Source organism: Sceloporus undulatus, chromosome 4, assembly GCF_019175285.1.
Source record: "Sceloporus undulatus isolate JIND9_A2432 ecotype Alabama chromosome 4, SceUnd_v1.1, whole genome shotgun sequence".
In the NCBI taxonomy this organism is placed as follows: Eukaryota; Metazoa; Chordata; class Lepidosauria; order Squamata; family Phrynosomatidae; genus Sceloporus; species Sceloporus undulatus.
The window spans coordinates 247,880,144-247,899,929 of record NC_056525.1 but is presented as its reverse complement, the minus strand read 5'-3'; the positions used below and the strand labels follow the sequence as shown (position 1 = coordinate 247,899,929).

Below are 19,786 nucleotides of genomic sequence, written 5' to 3'. Positions count from 1 at the left end.
AATATTTGCCCATAGAGAACCATTGGAGAAGGCTTGCCCATAGGAAAGCCAGGGCAAGTGTTGAATGCTTCCCTCTGGGCCAGGGCTGCCATTGGTTTCCGTAGGGATCCAGCTCTCCATTGCGCCAAGAGCCAGGGGTTTTGGGGGTCAGGCCCCCCATTTCCCTCCCCTCCCCTCCCCCCGACCTCTCCAAAGGCGCCCCTGCCTTGCTGCTCTTCTTCTTGCCAGGCCAGCCAAGGCGAGGCTGGAGGCCGGGAGGAGGAGGAGACTGCTTCCTCCTCCTTTTCCGGATTGAGAGGCCGCCCCCCCGGGCTCCCTCCCTGCCTCCCCCTGCCTCCCTCCTCCGCTGGGAAGGAGGGGGGGGCATGAGAGTGACCCCGGCGGCGGCCGCAGCACTCCTCCTGCTGCTCCTTCCCCGGGAGCCGAGAGGGGCTCCGCGGCGGGGCTTCTTCGGGGCTTGGGGCTGGCCCAGCCTCAGGCTCTCTTCTCAAGCACTCTCCGGTCAGAAGGCAGAGGGAGGCCGCCCAGAGCCACAAACAGCTCCAAGAAAGGCAACCAAGTTGGGCTCCATGGAAAACACTCAAACCAAGACCCAGCCAAGGCCAAGGAGAAGCCCCCTCCCCCGAACCAGGGGCAGAGGGATCAGGATGGCCTAAAAACTAGAGCCCCTGAGACCTTGCCAGTCAACAAAGGAACAATATGGAGACTAACAGAAATCGTAGAATCATGGAGTTGGAAGAGGCCCCAAAAAGGCCCTGATCCAGTCCAACCCCCTTCTTCTGCCATGCAAGAACTCTCCATTGAGACAGATGGCCATCCAGCCTCTGCTTAAAGACAGCCTCCAAGGAAGCAGTGTCTTCCTCTGCTGAACAGCTCTTACTGTCAAGAAGTTCCTCCTAATGTTGAGCTGGAATCTCTTTTCCTATAGCTTGAATCTATTGCTCCATTGGGTCCTAGTCTCTGGAGCAGCAGAAAACAAGCTTGCCCCCTCCTCAATATGACATCCCTTCAAATACTTCAACAGGGCTATCCTAGCACCTCTTAACTTTCTCATCTCCAGGCTAAACATACCTCCCTCCCTCACAGGAGATGGTTGCCAGCCCCTTTGCCATTTTGGTGGCCCTCCTTTGGACATGCTCCAACTTTTCAACATCCTTTTTGAACTCTGGGGCCCAGAACTGGGCCCAGTAAAACCACCCAGAATGAAGGGATTTCCCAGCAGACAATGGATCCTGAATTGAAGAGACACCCAAAGGCCTTGCCATTCATTCAACAAGACACAGCAGGTTAACATGCACATCGCTTCCTCTCAACCAACAGTCTATATGCCCCACTCTCTTCCATAGAATCCTAGAACTGGAAGAGACCGCAAGGGCCAGAATGTGCACACAGACACATAGCAGGGAAGGCTGTGTGCATGCCAAATTGTCACAGTCACTGATGTGCTAATCTCATCAGCGACTGGCAATTTGACATGGACACAGCCTTCCCTACTATGTGTGCATATTTGTTGTTCTTGTGGTGCCTTCAAGTTGCTTCTGACTCAGGGCAATCCTGAGGTAAACCTATCCTAGGGTTGTCTTGGCCAATTTTTCTAGAGGGGTTTTGTTCTCCACAGGAAAGCACCCTTGGCCCCTGCTAAGCCACAGCCATGGACTGTGGTCACAAGGCGGCAGCATAGGAAGAGGCAGCTCCCTTTTCCCAGACAGATCTTCTGGAATTCACTGTCTATCATAGAATCATAGAATCATCACATTGCTGGAAGAGATCCCAAGGGCCATCCAGTCCAACCCCATTCTGCCATGCAGGAATACACAGTCAAAGCACCCCCAACACAGAATAGAGTGGTACTATTACTTCCCTCAGTCTAGACACTGCACTTCTATTGATGCTGCCTCCATGAATGCTCAAGTCCCATTAAAGACAATGGCATTGGGAAATGGTGTCCTTTATAGAAAATGGCAAAAACAAGGTTTGCTTTGGGAACTTACATTACTTTTGAATGTATTTCAAGCAGCAGGTGGTTGACTCCGTGGATAAAAAAGAATATCCAAAGATGCAGAGGGCCAACTGTATTTATGTGACTGTTTTAAGCTTTTCATTTGGCTCAATGTTTTTGTGAATGCCCTACACTTTCGGATGCCTTGTCCTCCTTTGTGGTTAAGACATCTGGTCACCCTGGTTTCTTGGCATGTTTCTTCATGAGGGAGGGGGGTTGTCGTTCTGTGAGGCTGAGAGAGTGTGACTTGCCCACAGTCACCCAGTGGGCTCACAATTACAAGGCTGAGCTGGGATTCAAACCCTGGTCTCCAGAGTCATAATCCAACACTGAAACCACCACACCATACTGGCTCTCAAGTGTTTGGAGTCCTGGGCCGATTCCTTTAGCAGGACCCCCTTTGTGCACGGATGTGAAGTCTCCTAGCGTAGGCCTGTTTGTGCTATTAACAACAACAGCAACAATAATATATTTCTTACTTGCCTTTCCCTATGTATCGAGGCAGGGAACAACAGCAATTAGCAATCATACCACATGAGTTTAAATATGTATCAATTTAAAAGGACATGCATACAATTTAGGACAAGATATAATACATACATATGAAAACAATCCACACTAACAATTCTTCATTTAAAATCTGCACTATAAAAATTATCTGGATTATCTATAATTAAACATTATTAATTATCTGGATTATCTATAATTAAAAATTATCTCTTCCTTCCGGAAGAGATTGATCTTCAACGCTGTTTTGAATCTGGACAGTGTATTCAGTTGTCGAATCTTTTCTGGCAGGTCATTCCAGAGTTTGGGGCAGATGAATCATAGAATCATAGAGTTGGAAGAGACACCAAGAGCCATCCAGTCCAAGCCACTCTGCCATGCAGGAACTCTCAATCAAAGCACCTCTGACCGGTGGTCATCCAGCCTCTATTTAAAAACCTCCAAAGAAGGAGGCTCCATCACCCTCTAAGGCAACGTGTTTGACAGCCCTTAATGTCCGGAAGTTCTTCCTAAAGTTGAGCTGGAATCTCTTTTCTTGTAGCTTGAATCCATTGCTCCCAGTCCTGTTCTCTGGAGCAGCAGAAAACAAGCTTTCTCCCTCCTCAATATGGCATTCCTTCAAGTATTTAAACAGGGCGATCATATCACCTCTTAACCTTCTTTTCTCCAGGCTAAACATACCCAGCTCTCTAAGTCGTTCCTCGTAGGGCATGGTTTCCAAACCCTTCACCATTTTTGTCGCCCTCCTTTGGTCACATGGCTCCAGTTTCTCAATGTCCTTTCTGAATTGTGGTGCCCAGAACTGGACACAATATTCCAGGTGGGGGCTGACCAGAGCAGAATAGAGTGGCACTATTACTCCCTTTGATCTAAACAGCTGAGTTGGATCGGATGCCAATGGACCCTAGTAGATCTAGGGGGAAATCCTGTCAGAACACATGGAGAACCTGGGCTGCCAGTCAGAGCTGACAAAGCTGGTCTAGATAGACGTAAGGTTTAATTCTATATAATGGAGCCCATTCTGCACGACTTTTAAAATCGACTTTCATTAGGTGTTTTCCCTGCCGCTGTTGTTGTTGTTGTTGTTGCTGCAGCTGCTGCTAAGACTTTAATTTAATTTGCATTGAGCGAAGGATTTTATTGTTTGCTGAAAGCGTGCTGCTTTGAATTTGAGTAAAGGCAGGCCATAAATATGCAAATAAATAACTCTGTCTTGTCAATTACACAACATGCATATACATCACACTTTCTCCTTCTTCTTTACTAAACAGAGACAAACCTTCATACAGTAAAAATAGTAACTGAATGGCTCTTAAATAGTTTGATAAACCAGCAAAAAGATCAAAATGATACCCCACCACAGGGATTTTGGCTTCAGTGGTCCTTTCTCTTTCAACGTCTTCTTGCCATAGAATCATAGAGCTGGAAGAGACAAGGGTCATCCAATCCAACCCCATTCTGCCATTCAGGAAGACACAATCCAAGCACTTACTGTCAGGAAGTTTTTCCAAATGTTGAGGCTGAATCTCTTTTCCTGGAGCTTGCAACCATTGTTCCGGGTCCTATTGTCTGGAGCAGCAGAAAACACGCTTGCTCCTTCCTCAATATGACTTCCCTTCAAGTATTTAAACATGGCCATCAACCGTTAAGAAAAGGCTAAACATCTCACCAAATTACAAATCCCAGAATTCGACCACATTGTGCCACGGTGGGTAAAGCGGTGTCAAACTGCATTAATACTGCAGTCCAGATTAGACTTATGATTCCACTTTAGCTGCTCTCACTGCATCCTATGGAGTTCTAGGGTTTGTGTCTTTATTTCATTTATATACTGCCTTTCTCCCAAAAAGGGGGGTGAGGGGTTGCAAAGCTACATCTAGAAATAGCAAATTAAAAACATTTACAATTAAAAAAATTGAATGATTAAAATGTTTGCTGGGCCACTCAGTCTCTCTAGTTAAGAATTCTATACATCCTAAACTACAAGTCCCACGATTCCATAGGATGGAATCATGGAAGTTAAAGTGGAAGCATAGCATTCTAATTATGCAGAACAAAAGAGCCCTGGGCAGATCCTGCAAATTGATCCTTGATCCTGCAAACTGTGTATGTGTGACTCATGGCGACCCTAAGGCAAACTTATAATGGGATTTTCTTGGCAAGATTTGTTCAGAGGAGGTTTGCCATTGCCTTCCCCTGAGGCTGAGAGAGTGTGACTTGCTCAAGGTCACCCAGCGGGTTTTCATGGCTGAGTTGGGATTTAAACCATGGTCTCCAGTGTTGCAGTCCAAAATTCAAACCATTTCACCATTCCCACACACACACACACACACACACACACACAAAAGAAAGCAAGCCTTGTTGCCAACAGAGTTCCTGCACATCACAGGGGAAATGCTCAGCATGTAAGCCTTGGTGCTGCTGCCCAGTAAATTGCAGGGTTTAAGTGTGTGCCTCCAGGGACAAGGCTTTCCAGCTGCTGAGTGTCAAAGGCTTCTTCTGCACCGTCTGTTGCCATGTTGTGGGCAACAATCTCAAGAAGAACTGTAAGCCAGCTAAGTATAGCATTGCTTGGTATTGCCTGGGCACTGCCAAAAAGCCTGGGGCTTCCTGCCAGTTGTATGTTTGAGCTGAGTGACACGGTCAGATTTAACATTCACAGTTAATGTGACAGTGAGGTCTGACAGGGCTCAGGGTCCTGGCAAAAGATGGATATATGGCAATCCCCCCACTCCCAAATTGCCATATACACTTGACTAAAAGTCGACCTCATGTATAAGTTGAGGGCAAGTTTTGGGGCCAAAGTTATGGATTTTGCTATGACCTGTGGATAAGTCGAGAGTAAAACTTAGGGGCATATAGCAAAGGATCAAAAGGATGAAGCAAAGCAAAACAATGTCAAAGAACTTACAAAATTTCAGCAGACATAACTCTTTGTGCTCACTCTCAAGGCTGGATGGATTGCTGCAAATGGAGTTCAAAATGCAAAAGCAGTTTGCGCTCAGTTAACTCTGCCCTTGTCTGCACTGCAGAAAAAAAGAAGATTGTCAACAGTTTAACTGGCACACTGTGGATTCTGGGATTTGTAGTTTTGGTGGAGCTAAATCTAACAAAACTACAAACCCCAGAATCCCATAGCTTTGAGACATGTCAGTTAAAGTCATGCCAAATGGCTTATTTCTGTAGCGCGGATGAAGCCTCAGTGTTGGGGGGAGGAATGGAGAGGGCAGAAGAAGCAAACCACTGCAGCCTTTTCTAGTTTCCTTTTTAATATCTTTTGCCATCTTGACCACGCCGACGCCGTGAGATTGTTTGCTGTAATTATAGAGTGTGGAAAACAGTCAGCTTTATAAAAAGGATTCTTCTGTGCATTATATTAAATTAATATAACACTGCAGCAGGAGGAGGATGCGTGTGTGCGCATGTGTGTGTTGAGGCATGGTAGAAAGGACTGAGTGTTGTCACCACACTATGACATGCACATACATTTCAATTGTATGTTTCATAGAATCATAGAGTTGGAAGAGACCTCAAGGTCCATCCAGTCCAACCCCATTCTGCCATGCAGGAATTCACAACCGAAGCATCCCCAACAGATGGCCATCAAGTCTCTGTTTAAAAACCTCCAAAGAAGGAGACTGCACCGCAACCTCCGAAGGAGTGTGTGTTGGGTAAAAGGTCCCTTTAAGAAGTGGTAAAATAATCTCTATGGCTGTAAATGTTAAGAAACACCAGGTGTCAACCCTAATGGTATCCCCACTGTATATAAGGGCTCTGGAACACAGGACAGGTGTTTGTTGAAGAAGTGGATTGTAGCAGACAGTATAGGTTGACAGAAGTCAGAGCATATATTTTGCAACAGGAAAATGAAAGCCTCCAAGGACTTTGGAAGTAGTCAACTGTGTCCTTGCCTTATTTCAGGTTGATCAGTGCTTTATGCCAAATACTGCCTACTGGGTAGTGCTTCTGCACTCTGCTATGAGCTCCTGTTGAGATCAAGCACCTCAGACAGTGCTGAATGTTGGCATCTCTGCTTGGGCCTAGTGTTTGTTAGTTTTGGTCACTGCACACCTGCAGGACCCAGAGGGGAGCCAGCAGTGTGCTCCACTGTCAAACAGAACAGAATCTGGAGCAATGGATGCAAACAACAGGAAAGGATTTTCCATCTAAACATTAGGAGGAACTTCCTGACGGTGAGAGCTCAACAGTGGAACACGCTCCCTGGGATAGTCTCCTTCTTTGGAGGTTTTTAAACAGAGGTTGGACAGCCATCTGTTGGGAGGGCTTTGATTGAGAGTTCCTGCATGGCAGAATGGGGTTGGACTGGATGGCTCTTGGGGTCTCTTCCAACTCTATGATTCTACGCTTCTGGGAGCAGACTCCACAACTACTAACAAGAAACCCACCAGGTCCCACTAGAGAATGGAGAGAAACCATCTCCAACCCCCTCGTATTACGGCCAATGATGTGACCATAGCATCTCCCTTAGACTGTTCTAATAACAGAGAGGCTTGATACGCTCAATGGCTGTTATTCCTGCCCTAGCTGCCTCAACGTTCAAAGCTAATGTCCTCATCTTTTATCAGCTAACCAATGGATAGGGAAAGGAAAAGAGTCTTTTCAATAATTATGTTCCTCGGTTTACCTCCCACTCCTTTCTCACACTTTGTTATTAAGGCTAATGATTTCCGTTCTTCTGTTTTTCTGTCAAGAGTATTAGGGAGGAGGAGGGAAGGTCTGGGGATCTGAACATCCCAGTAATGTTTGTGACATTTCTTATCTAGAGACGGTGGGGTGAGAAGATTTTCAGATCAGTCCCCAAGGACCGTGCAGTTCAACCCCTTTCTGCCATGCAGGAACACAGAAGCAAAGCATTCCTGACAGATGACCATCCAGAATCTGTTCAAAAACCCCCAAAGAAGGAGACTTCCCTACTCTCCAAGGGAGCGTCTTCACTGTTGAACAGCTCTCACTGTCAAGAAGTTCTTCCTAATGTCGAGGATGCCATAGGATGGAGCCATAGCAGTTAAAGTGGTGTCAAACGGCATTAATTTTGCAGTATAAGACGCTAAAATAGGTTGAATAGGTTGGTTAGCTCCTTTAAAGTTGAAAGAAAAACCCAGAGAAGATTAACATATCCATTGATATGAGGGCCACCCATCATCGCTGGTTGAAGTATGGGGTGAAACAACTTCCTCAAAATGACCTTTTTAATATTTTCTTTCTTTCTTTGATTTGTATCCTGTGTTTCTTGTAAGATGGAGACTCTCGGTGGCTCCCAGGCTGTGGAACTCCCTTCCGCTGGAGGTTTGGTTGCTCCCCCTCTTTGCTTTGCTCTTTCCATTGGTGAGCAAAGAACTTTTTATTTAAGCAGGACTTGGGTTTTTAACTTTTTGCAGGAGACCCTTTTAATAATTTATTATATTTTACATTTTTAAAAACTGAGAAGTCTTCCATACCTCATGAAACTACAAATCCTGGGATTCAGTAGGATGGAACCATGGCAATTGAAAGAGGAAGTGCTATAATTGTGTCGTGTGAAAGGGCCCCGGTCTCTGCAGCCATAGCCTGGGACTCTTAACTGTTGTTGCGGTTGCTGAATACAGTTGTGTGCCTTCAAATTGTTTCTGACCTAAGGCAATCCTAAGGCAAATCTATCCAGGGATTTTCTTGGCAAGATTTGTTCAGTGGTGGTTTGCATTTGCTTTCTTCTGAGGCTGAGAGCATGTGACTCATCATCCAAGGACACCCAGTGGATTTCATGGCCGAGTGGGGATTCGAAGCCTGGTCCCCAAAATCCCAATCCAGCATACAAACCATTATACTACATATGCTCTTAACTCTAACTGAGGGGCATCTGTAGGGAAGTACGGGGGATGCGGAGCACACCGTGGGACACCCCTAAAGGGAGGTGACCCTGTTGGCGAAGGGAAAAGTCAACTACCAGTGCAGTCTGGGGACAAACCAACCCAGATGCAGCCAAACAAAATTGCAGCATCAGAAAAAGAAAAACCACAAAAGCAAAATACATACATACATACATACATACTTTATTGCTTTTGGCCAATGTCCATTGCAAAATCAAAGTAATACAAGCTGTAGGTACTGGCAATGCTCTGACCCATTTTTCACACACAAAATGAGACTCATAAATGTAGTGGTTCATCCAAAGTCCTGGAGGCTTTATCTTCCATTATTATGTGTTTAATACAGTGTGTGTGTGCGCGCGCACACACACACACACACACACTGCGATGTCTCTCCACCAACTTCCAACTTCACTATACAGTGTTACTCCAACCACAACTCCAACTCCCCACTAACCCACACATGACCAGTCTCTTGGCCCACTTATATAGGACGGTAGTTCTGGGTCATTATTCTGCATCACATAACATGATGCAAGCTTGCTGCAACTTTGCCTCATGCCGTATGCCCATGACTCATCTGTCTGTGTCTGTCACATGTCACTCCATGTCACCTGTCACTCAAAATACTTTTCTTTTGTTTAAGACTCAATTACTCTAACAGACACCACTGTTCCCCAAATGTCTGCCTTTTGGCAGAAATGGACTGTAACATTCACCTGCATCCCTTTAAAACCCTGCAGCTCAGTGGGGTCAGGTTCAGTGGGAGGAGAAAGGAGAGACATCGGGGTTTTAACATTGCTTTACTATCTGAACATTTAAAATTTTTATTTAAAAACCTCACATGTTATCAAATGTTCACTTTTAAGCACATGAAAGTATGGACTTGGGAATACATTTAGGCTGTGCACATGATACTGTAAAAGTATATCTTTAATTTTACAAGTCGTTTCAGCTACAACTATTGCCATCACTTTCAGTGATATGCGGGTATTATGATTCATGAATAACATTAGTATTATATATATATATCCCACTCTTTTCCCAGGACTGGAACTCAGAGCAGCTTCACAGCATTAAAAAACAAACAAACAAAAAGCACAATTAAAACATTAAAAATAAATAAATAAATGACGTACATTAAAAAGAATGATTAAACTAGTCCAACATTCCAGCCTGTCCTTATAGTAATTCCTTAAATGCCTGTTTGAACAGGTAGGTCTTCACCTGTCATTGGAAAGCCATCAAGGAGGGAGCCGTTCTTATCTCCCTGGGAGATCAGGGAGTTCCAGAGTCTAGGGGCAGCCACCAAGAAGGCACTCTCTCTTTACATTACTAAGGATTCTGTATGGTGTTGTATAAGAAGAGGGCAGTGACAGGAGTTACTTTACCAGGTGATGCCAACCCTAATGAAGCCATTGCTCTAACTATTGCACAACAAAGGCTATCCCTGGAACTTCTTATCATTGAGGGAATGCATTCTGATTTTGCAAAAGTTACTTTTTAAAAAACTATAACTCCCAGTAGCCATGCTGGCTGAGGGATTTTGGGAACTGTTTCCAAAGAAAGAATTGTTTCCGAACTCAAACACTCAATGCTTAATAACACTAGCTGCCAAGTGTTGGCATTGTGAGGTCTGGCATGGGTTCCTCGATGACTCCTATTTCCCTGGCAGGAATTAGCTTCCCTTTCTGGTGCAAGTCAAACTTTCTGAGAAACACCTGCTTCTTTCTTTTCTTTCTCTTGTTCTTTTTGGAGGTAGGTGGAGAAAGGGAAGAGAAGAGAGGGCATTTCCTTCCCAGAGGAGCACCCAGCTCAGCTGGTTCTCCAAAGGTCTTGAACTTTGCCTGCCCACCAACAAAAAGTGCCCTTCTTTTTCTTCAAAGAGAACATTATTATAGCTGGAAATGTCAAGACACAGGGTAGCATGATGTCCAGTCCAGCTCCCTGTGAAGGCCCATAAAGCCGGAAAATGCATCTTATTAGCCGGGCATACAATGGATCCCAGAAAGAGAGCGAGAGGGAGAGAGAACGAGAGCAGGCTGCCATCAAAGGGCCCATTCTTGTCCTGACAAAGGCCACTGGTGTGCATGCAGGGAATGAGGAGGAAAAGGATTAAGCCGCTCGCCCCCTCCTGTTCCAGGGCTCACCCACATCCCTTTGCACCTCTATCACCGAGAGAGTGGTTCAAAGGCAGGTCCAGAGAGTAAGGGACACAAGAAACAAGCCCAGCAAAGGAAGGGCTGGTGGGCGATGGTTCAGAGAACCAAACGTTTCTGGGTTTCCAGGGGAGGTGGCATTGGTAAGAAGGGAGATCCCCCTCCCCCAAATATGTGAATGAAGGGCAACAAACAGGTTATAAGATCATAGAAGTCTAGAGTTGGGGGCGATTGGAATGGGTTGTGGAGTTCACCTGCATCCCTTTAAAACACGAAAGAGATGGTGTGAGTGGGGCAGGGCTCAGTGGAAGGAGAAAGGAGAGCCCTTCGGGGGGTTTAATTAAGTTTTATTTTTTTTAAAAATGAAAATGTTTTTTAAAAATTTTCTTCTGCCAGTTTTTCACTTCAACCACATGTAAATACATTTAGGCTGTGAGTACGATATTGTAATTTAAAGGTATAATTTTAATTTTGCCTTTTGTTTACATTCATTGATATATTGGTTTTACAATTTATGAGCAACATGAGTACAAAAAGCATTACCAAGGATTCTGTATAATAATAATAATAATAATAAAATTTATGTATGTTTCCCCGCCTCTCCCAATGGATCGAAGCGGGGTTACAGACGGGGTTACAGGTGTGGTGAGAGCCAGTGTGGCATAGTGGTTTGAGCATTGGACTAGGACTCTGGGGAACAAGGTCCAAATTCCAGCTTGGACATGTAAACTCACTGGGTTTACCTTGGGCAAGTCACACTCTCTCAGCTTCAGAGGATGGCAGTGGCAAAACCTCTCTGAAGAAACTTGCCAGAAAATCCCATGGGTTGCCATAGGTTGGAAACAACTTGAAGGCACACAACAAGAACAAATGGTGTGGTATGGAAGGAGGTCCATGGCAGGGTGGCCAATGGTTCAGAACTCAATACACATGACCTTCTGCAAAAAAACCAAAACAAAACATTACTGAGCTAAGTCTGCTCCTTGTTGAAAACCAGAAGGGTATAGAATTCAGCTAAGGAGCTATTCAGCCACTCTGGAGAATCCACCACTGATCTTGCAAGTCACTAAAGTGAATCAGATAAATCCAGAGGCGAAGGTTAAGGCTGGCAAAATAGGAATTCATTAACCAAAGTGTAGCACTATGTGCCCTTGGCGAGGGTGCTCCTCTGTTGCACACAGCTGGTTTCAGGCCTCTTGGCAAGCTTTCCCCTCTCCTTTGCCCTGATCTGCTCACCCTTTCCTCCTATTTCCTCCAAGCGGTGGCAACTGATAAGCTCCCAAGTCAACAAGGCATGGAAACCATTCTAGATATTAGGCCAAACCTATCCGTGGTTGTTAAATCTTATCTCCCTCCAGAAAGTTGAGCATCTAGGTAGGAAGTTGTGGGAAATACTGAGAAGGTAGGTAGATAAATGAGAAAAGACGTAAAGATGACAAGAAGGAAGGTAAAGTTGTTGAGATGATCGGTAAAGTTAGGAAGGCAAATGAAAGCGTATAGAAGGTAAGAGAAAGTGAAAAAGAAAGTATGGCGGGTTGCAAACCGCCATAAAATACGTATTGACTACGTATTAGGGTTAGGAAGGGGTGGTGCTTCCGCACCCCCCTAACCCTAGTACGTAGTCAATACGTATAATATGGCGGCGGCCGTTCCACACAATCCAAGTAGACCACAAGTTGAACATGAGTCAACAGTGTGATGCAGCAGCTAAAAAGGCCAATGCAATTTTAAGTTGCATCAATAAAAGTATAGTGTCTAGATCAAGGGAAGTAATAGTGCCACTGTATTCTGCTCTGGTAAGGCCCCACCTGGAATGGTGTGTTCAGTTCTGGGCACCACAATTCAAGAAGGATGTTGAGAAAATGGAGCGTGTCCAAAGGAGGGCAACTAAAATGGTGAAGGGTCTGGAAACCATGTCCTATGAGGAAAGATTTAGGGAGATGGGGAAGTTTAGCCTGGAGAGGAGAAGGTTAAGAGGTGATATGATAGCCCTGCTTAAATATTTGAAGGGGTGTCATAATGAGGAGAGAGCAAGCTTGTTTTCTGCTGCTCCAGAGACTAGGACCCAGAGCAATGGATGCAAGCTGCAGGAAAAGAGATTCCACTTCAACATTAGGAGGAACTTCCTGAGAGTAAGGGCTGTTCAATTGTGGAACAAATTCCCTCGGAGTGTAGTGGAGCCTCCTTCCCTGGAGGTCTTTAGGCAGAGGCTGGATGGCCATCTGTCGGGTATGCTTTGATTGAGAGTTCCTGCATGGCAGAATGGGGTTGGACTTGATGGCTCTTGAGGTCTCTTCCAATTCTACGATTCTATGATTCTATGAACTGTAGTATAATTTTGTGGTGTGAATGAATCCTTGGACTGCTCTGCACCGGGTACCAGCCTGAAGTTGGCACAAAGCAGGGTACATTGGCCACTGCAGAATAACAGCTACCTGCTGGCTTCAGGTGTGTTCCTTCCAACTGATGGAGGCTGAGTCTCTCTGTTCTTTCTCTTTGCTTGCTGCCTCACTTTGCCTTCTTTTTAAAATGTAAAGTGCAAAGTGAGATAAATAATTTGCAACAAATAATCCCAGAGAAGCATCCTTGGCATTTCAGACAAGCAAAAAATGGACTGGCAGGCCAAAGAGGCAGAAGGAAAGACCGAGATGTTACCAATCTGCAAAATGTTTTTGTTGTGATTGCGATGCCAGATGGGCTGTGGTATCTTGCTGGACTGACGCTGCCCCTTGCAGAAGAAACACAGTGTTCAAAATGCCTAAACACAACAGCCATGGAGTTTGTCTGTAATTACATCCATTGGTAATGACCACCATGCTTCAGAGCCTTACCTAGCGGCACATAATCATGGCCATTATGCTGAAGATTAGGCTGCATCCAGATGGGTGCTTTCCTGCAACAGGGATAGCGCATTCCTCCAGGCGACAAGTGTGCTGAATCAGCGTGTCCCACACCCACAAGCCATATGTGCCTCACACCGATCCCTTGGCTTGTGTCCAGCATTATGTGTGTGGGAGGAATACAAGAACCGCTAGCAGAACCATTCTAGTGGAAGCAACACCTAGTCCAAGGAAGTTGTAACAGTTGGTGCAACACAGCTTCTGGAACAACCAGCTCTACGACTTCTGGAATGATTTCTGGGCCAGCTTAGGGAATGGGTTTTGCATCTTGTCCACAGTAGTGGCTGGTGGCTTCCAGGTCAGTGGGCTGGCCTGGCCTGAACTTTAAAGGAGGACAGGTTTCCACACCCTTGGGGTGCATCTACACTGTAGAAACAATGTAGTATGGCACCATTTGAAGTGTGATGGCTCCATCCTACGGAATCCTGGGATCTGTAGTTTTGTGAGGCACCAGCACTCTGGCAGAGAAGGCTAAAGACCTTATAAAACTATAAATCACAGGATTCCATAGGATGGGGCAATAGCATTTAAAGTGGTTAAAGAATTATTTCTATATTGTAGAGGCATCCTTGGAAAATGTTTGTCTGCATATTAAAGGAGTTGCTGAAGCTGTTGAACCCGTTTTAGGGATTTGCTTCAGCACCTTGGATAGCTAATATACAGTTCAAACTAAAACCAAGAGTAGATTTTCCACCCCACTGAGATGGAAGCCACCAGCAGTTGCTGCTGCTTCTACGTGGAACTAAGAGAAGGACTGGTGCAATAGTCCAAGGAACAGTTTCTGGAGCAGTTGGTGAATGGCCTTGTGCAACAAAGACTTAGCACAAGTAGTACTGGTCTGGAAACCATGCCATGGCAAAACGGGGTTAGACTGAATAGCCCTTGTGGTCTCTTCCAGCTTTAAGATTCTATAATTTGAACAGTGCATTGCTGAACTATGGAATTCCCTGCCACAATGTGTGACCAGTGGCAACTTGGAACAGCTGTAAAGGGAAATCAGATTGATTCACGGAGGCTTATGCCATGACTTACTAGAATGGCTCTATATCCCCTCGGAGTACCAGAGGCAGTCTTCTTCTGCACATCAGTTGGTGGGAGAAATAAGATGGAGAGTACGGTGGGTGAATATGGTATTCTGGGGATGAGAATGTGTGACTCACCCAAGGTCACCCAGTAGGTTTTCATGGCTGAGTGGAGAATCAAACCTTGATCTCCAGAGTTGCAGTCCAACGCTCAAACCCACTACACCATGCTGGCTTTGGGTAGCATTGATGCCTTTGAACTGGCTCTCCACTCCTAAAGGTTTCTAAATTCCCATTTCATAGAATCATAGAGTTGGAAGAGACCCCAAGGGCCATCCAGTCCAACCCCATTCTGATGTACAGGAAGACCACAATCAAAGCATCCCCGACAGATGGCCATCCAGCCTCTGTTTAAAGACCTCTAAGGAAGGAGACTCCATCACAATCTCCGAGGAAGGAGTGTCTTCCTCTGTCAAACAGCCCTTACTGTCAGGATGTTCCTCCTAATGTTGAGGTGGAACCTCTTTTCCTGTAGCTTGCATCCATTGCTCCATTGTGTCATATTCTCTGGAGCAACAGAAAACAAGCTTGCTCCATCCTCAGTGTGACAAATGGTGGAGAAAGATGCTCCCCATGCAACCAGAGATCAGCAAATGCTCGGCCTTTCTGTGACATTGGAGCTGTTGAGCCAAGAGAGGTCATCTTCAGCATCCCTGCATCCCTTTTGGCATTGAGGAGCAAAGTGGGTATTGACAGACAGAGAGGGAGATGTGATCTTTCTCTAATTGACCCTCAAGCCCTTTCCTCCCTAAAGATGGAAGAATCACCCTTGTCAGAAATAACCTTATTTCTACTGCACTTAATTGGATCTGACAGCGGGACTCTAGCATATCTAATGTGGGCGGCTATTTTTCTTTGGGGAAGGGGGGTTATAATTTGAATCTGTCTCCTCTGTGAATGAGGATGAGCAACTAAATTGGACCGATATAGTTGCTTGCGTAAGCTGGAAGCTCCAGATGTTGAATGACGGAATCCAAACTCTTTGGTTCTTGTCTTTTTAATCTGAGAAGAAAAAAACTCACAGAGATGCTGTCAGGAATCCAGCACTTTCCTTTAATATATCACTCCCAGTTCTATGAAGAAGGCATTGACATGCATTGCATATAATACCTTTTTTAAATTCCAGAATAATATTTAATGTAACTGTAGGAGAGTTATGGAGTCACATTAAACCCATATGTATTATCGATTAGAATATTGATAGAAATACTGTACATCTTTATTCATTATAAGTATAGTGCAAACAAAATATTTGGTTCTTACAGTAAATAGATAAATGCAAATGTCTACATTTGCCCCAAATGCATTTTATTATCTATAAACATGTATTTTTAGTCACAGTATAATAATGTGCACTTGAGAAACTGCAGAAACCACACACACCCAAGTACCTCCAGAGCCTAGAAAAAGCTATTGTTTGAACTATAACTCCCAGGATCCTTGGGCCAGCCCTGCTTGTTAGGAGCTTCTCTTAGTCTGATACAAGTCATTTGCTGGCATAAAAAAGTTGTATGCTAGGCTAAAACAACTGAGGGAATTATAGTAAGATTACCTCTATACCCCTAGAATTTGTTCTGGAGCATCTGGGGCAAAATATTTTTAAAGCTTTTTATAGAGGAGTAGCTGTATGTGTGGGGGGTCCTCCAAGATCTCCTGGGGGGCAGGGAAGGAAGCCCCCATCCTCTAACGGTCTTGGGAAGCTAATGTGGGTAAGGCAGGAGCATCAGTACAGGTTGATCAATGACTTGGATGAAGGAATAGAGGGCCCACTTATCAAATTTGCAGATAACACCAAATTAGGAGGAGTAGCTAACACCCCAGAGGACAGGATCAAAACTGAAAATGAGCTGAATAGACTAGAAAGCTGGGCCAAAGGTAACAGAAGGAAATTCATTACGGAGAAATGTGAGGTACTGCACTTAGGGCAGAAAAACGAAATGCATAGATATAAGATGGGGGACACCAGGCTGAACTAGACTTATATGTGTGAAAGGGATCTAAGAGTCCAAGTAGACCACAAATTGAACATGAGTCAACGGTGTGATGCAGCAGCTAACAAGGCCAATATGATTCTAGGCTGCATCAACAGAAATAATAGTGTGCAGATCAAGGGAAGCAATAGTACTATTCTATTCTCCTTGGTCAGGCCTCACTTGGAATAATGTGTCTAGTTCTGGGCACCACAATTCAAAAAGGATGTTGACAATTTGGAGCATATCCAGAGAAAGGTGACCAAAATGGTGAAACGTCTAGGAACCATGCCTTATGAGGAGAGAATTAGGGAGCTGGGGATGTTTAGCCTGGAGAAGAGAAGTTAAGACGTGATATGACAGCCCTGTTTAAATACTTGAAGGGATGTCATATTGAGGAAGGAGCAAGCTTGTTTTCTGCTGCTCCAGAGACTAGGATCCAGAGCAATGGATGCAAGCTACAGGAAAAGAGATTCCACCAAAGCATTAGGAAGAATTTCTTGATGGTAAGAACTGTTCAACAGTGGAATAATGCTCCCTCAGAGGGATGTGTTGTATTCTTCTTTGGAGATATTTAAACAGGGACTGGATGACCATCTATTGGGGATGCTTTGATTGAGAGTTCCTGCATGGCAGAATGGGGTTGGACTGGATGGCTCTTGTGGTTTCTTCCATCTCTATTGCCCATTACAGACGGGCGTAAAGTATGTCCTGGGGACGTACTAGGATTAGGGAAAGTGAGTGCCTTACGCACGCACCTAACCCTAATACGTCCCAACAACGTACAAAATGGCGGCGCCCATTCCATACTGGGGCCGCCATTATGATGTCACGAACACGCCGCCTCCAAACGTAGAGCGCCCTTTCTGCGGTGTTAGAAGGAGCTCCGAAACAGAGCTCCTTCCGCGATTTGCATTGCTGGCGCAGCCTTTAGACGGCTGTGCCAGTGGCGCAAGGGAGAAAGGGGCTGAGTGGCCCCTTTCTCCTCCTCCCCACCACCGTCGGGTGTCCTTGGGGCATGAAGCCCCAAGGATACCCCTTTCCAGGCCTTTTGCCCACGGCCTGGAAAGTGGCGGATCGGGGCCTCGGAGGCTGCCGTTCTGGCAGCTGAGGCCCCAATCCGGCGGGGAAAGGAGCGCCTACAGGCTGCCCCAAAGGGGCGGTCTGTAACGCGCCTATGATTCTATGATCTTATAAGTCTGCTTTACCACGAATTTCAAAATCCAAAATCCAGCCCATCTGTGGGGGCTCTATTCCAGGGAGCACCTCCAGATGAGAAAAAAGGTAGATGCTCAAGCCACATTATAGTCAATGGGCAGCAATGCGCGCATGTCCATGTGGGCTTCTTGAGAAATACAGTGCCTAATAAGAGGACAGGTAGCCTTGCAAAGGACAGAAGCAGCCTAGATCTGCAAAGAAGCATCTTTTTGTGTTGCTGATGGGAGTTTAAATTTTGTTTCCTAGACTTTAAGACTCTGCTTCCCAGAGCAAACATGGCCAAAGAAATGGCCTCTGCCTGCATGGATATCCCTCCATACTATCTCAACTGAGAACCACAACAGTTTCAAGAACAACATTTTGGCAAAAAGTAGGCCTGCTGTGACTCTTAACTGCATCATATTTCTCTTTCTCCTGTATGATTTTTAACAGCTTTGCATAATGAAAATGCCGGTGGAACTTCCAAAAGCTTGCAAGATGTATTTTGTGCATTTTGATTTTTTAAAAAAATAATCTTTATTAATACATATAATAAAATACAGTAGAACCTCTTTTTGTGTTTGTATTCTATCCATATTTTCTTTATATTTCCTTCCCTCCCCATCCCTAACCCTTGCATTATTAATTTATGTAGTTGTAACTTCCTTTACAGCATTTTATTCTATTTTTCTTTCTTTTTCTATTTTCATCTCCACCTCACTGTTTTTATATATATATATATATATATATATATATTCTTATTTTTAAGCTGCGTACATTTCTATATTTTATTCTCTTACATTCATAAGAAACTCTTATTTCAACCGTTTACTTCATAATTTACATAGTCCTAAAGTATTATTTTAATATCTATTTATTTAATAATCAATTATTTGACCATCTCTTTCTACAATACTTCAGTAGTGGATCCCATATCTGTTATTTTTTTTTTAATTAATTCATCTCTCATCAACATTGTTAGTTTATCAACATCTAAGGTTTTTAAAAGACACTCATCTATATTTGGAGTATCTGGTTCTTCTTATTATTATTATTATTAACCTTTATTTATAAAGCGCTGTAAATTTACACAGAGTAAATTTCTTTCCAGAGTATTACAAATACCATTCTTGCTGTTGTCAACAAATACAACATTGCTTTCACATTTGTGCATTTGGGTTGATCTGATAAAGGTATCACTGTTTTGTGGATTTTGGGATATTACTATACTTGGTCCCAAGGTGTTTAAAGCTTTGTTTGCCTGCATATCTCATTAATCTAATGGATAGTCCCTTTATCACTTCATCCTGCAGCATCTGCTGATGGGGCCTGACTTTCTGAGCCTGGTAATGCACCTCAGTTTGGGAAGCTATCTCAATCTGGAAATCACTCCCAACTCTTTGGATATGGATTGCTTCTTGGTTAAATGCACTTGGCACTGCAGCATTTAGCAGTGAGGACTTTCATTCCACTTTTGGACATCACATTTTGGGCTGCAGGCGTTGGGAATTGGGCAAAGGCCCCATCCTCTTCAGTCTCGCCTTCTGAAAATAATGATGCAGATCTGTGACTAATCTGGGATGCCAGCATCCTTTTTGCCCAGGGACAAGGAGCATCATTGTTGCCATGGAAACAGGCTCTTAAAAGGCAGGTATGGATTGGTGTAAAACATCCCCCCCCCCCCAAAAAAAACCCCAGCTTTTAGTAGCTGCATAAAGGTTTTACTTAAAAGGTGGTTAAAATAATAGGGGATCTCCTTCTAGACTGTGTGTTTAAAAGCAACAGGGAAACCTGAACACAATTAAACAGGGGCAACCTTGAATTTTCCCCAGCTGGAAAATTACGCATTTGGGAGCCTTTCATCTGTAATGCAGAACCGGTATATATTGTAGGTTTGTTGTAAGACTTACTATAAATGTGCAAAATACCTGATGCACTAGAATTCGGAAAATCAGTGTGCAAAGGGATCTTGTTGCACCTTTGAGATGAATTGTGTGAAAGAAGTTGTAGCGTTAGCTTTTGTAGACTGGGGCTGCATCCACACTGCAGAAATAATCTGGTTTGAGACTGCTTTAACTGCTGTGGCTCAATGCTATAGGATTCTG

General features: G+C 44.4%; 1 protein-coding gene across 3 annotated transcripts in view; it reads right to left on the bottom strand.

The window, feature by feature from the left end:
* Positions 1-5,439, bottom strand: part of GFUS (GDP-L-fucose synthase) — a 30,124-nt gene extending 24,685 nt beyond the window's left edge. The window contains exon 1 of one of the 3 annotated variants that reach the window (XM_042463597.1): positions 5,418-5,439. The gene's annotated coding sequence lies outside the window, so the exon portion shown is untranslated. Of the gene's footprint in view, positions 1-185; positions 324-5,417 lie in introns of those variants that run through there. The other 2 variants (XM_042463596.1, XM_042463595.1) reach the window with 2 other exon arrangements.
* Between the last annotated feature and the right edge of the window lie 14,347 nt (positions 5,440-19,786).